Below are 1,373 nucleotides of genomic sequence, written 5' to 3' on the forward strand. Positions count from 1 at the left end.
TTTGCTTTATTATATTTATTGTTTGGAGAGTTGAGAGTCTGTCAGTCAAAGTGTTGGTTTTTTAAATTGAACATCTAAGAATTTTAAAATCGTTGCGTGGGAAATCACCACCATCTTAAGGCATTTATTACGCAGGGAGATTGTAACAAGAAATTATGCAGAAGTTTTATAAAAGCAGCCTTAGAAATCATCTAAACCAACACTTGCTCATTTTTCTTATGAGGTAGCTGAGGCTCAGAAAGGGGAAGTCATTTTTCGAAAATCATGGATAATAGAAGAGAACTCAATCCAGGCGAAGGTTTTCTGTCTCCTTAAACAATACAGGGTCCAGGGGCGGCTAGGTGGGGTAGTGGATAGAGCACCGGCCCTGGAGTCAGGAGTACCTGGGTTCAAATCCAGTCTCAGACACTTGATAATTACCTAGCTGTGTGGCCTTGGACAAGCCACTTAACCCCATCTGCCTTGCAAAAAAACCCAAAACACAAGGCTGGGTCCCTAATCCCTCTGATCTAAGCCTTATTTCCCCTCTTCTGGACCTTGCATAATAAGTTATTTTGATTATTATGGTTATAATGGTTATTTATGGTTATGATCACTATAACAATAGACAAAGAAAAAAACAATTTTAAAATTTTGTCTTTAACTAAAAATTTTACTATTAAATATAAAATGAAGCGGCCGTATTTTTTGAGAATTCTCTTTCGTCAGTGCCTGAACGGATGTCTGCGACGTGGCGTGCGATCCGTCATCTCAAGGAGAAAAGGACATTGGATTTGGGGTGTCCCACGCTGGGCGACAGGCCAGTCCGCGGCGGCCCGGCTGTAGCTTTGCCCGCAGGGCTTCCCGCCGGAGCAAGGCAAGGCCGCTGGGGAGGGCGGCGGCCCGGCCTCCGGCCTTCCCGGGGCAGTGGCCGCGGGCCAGGACGGGGCGCGGCGGCCCGCCCGGCCCAGCCGGCCCGCTTTCCTGGCTCGGGCCCCGCCCGGCCCAGCCGGCCCGCTTTCCTGGCTCGGGCCCCGCCCTGCCCAGGGTCCGAACTCCGCGCTCGGGCCGGCCCAGCCCCGTTCTGCCCGCCCGCCCCTTTCCCTGGGCTAGGAATGCGGAACCGCTCCCGGGACCTACCATCTCACGGGACCGAGGGGTGACGCACAGCCGCCATGACACCCGTCAAGCTAAAAGGAGAAAGCGCCGGGAAGGAATTCCCCAGAAACAAACAAGTGGGGCTCTCCCTCTCTTCCGGGTCGGAGCCGCCCCTACATTTTATCCGTTTACCCGGGGGGCGCAGAGACGACTGGCCTCACCCCCCCCCCCCCCGTTCACTCGGGTTCACTCCGGGGTGGAGTCCGTCCCTTCCGGAAGGGGCGGGGCCGGGCACC

This window comes from Macrotis lagotis, chromosome X (genome assembly GCF_037893015.1).
Source record: "Macrotis lagotis isolate mMagLag1 chromosome X, bilby.v1.9.chrom.fasta, whole genome shotgun sequence".
Lineage (NCBI taxonomy): Eukaryota > Metazoa > Chordata > Mammalia > Peramelemorphia > Peramelidae > Macrotis > Macrotis lagotis.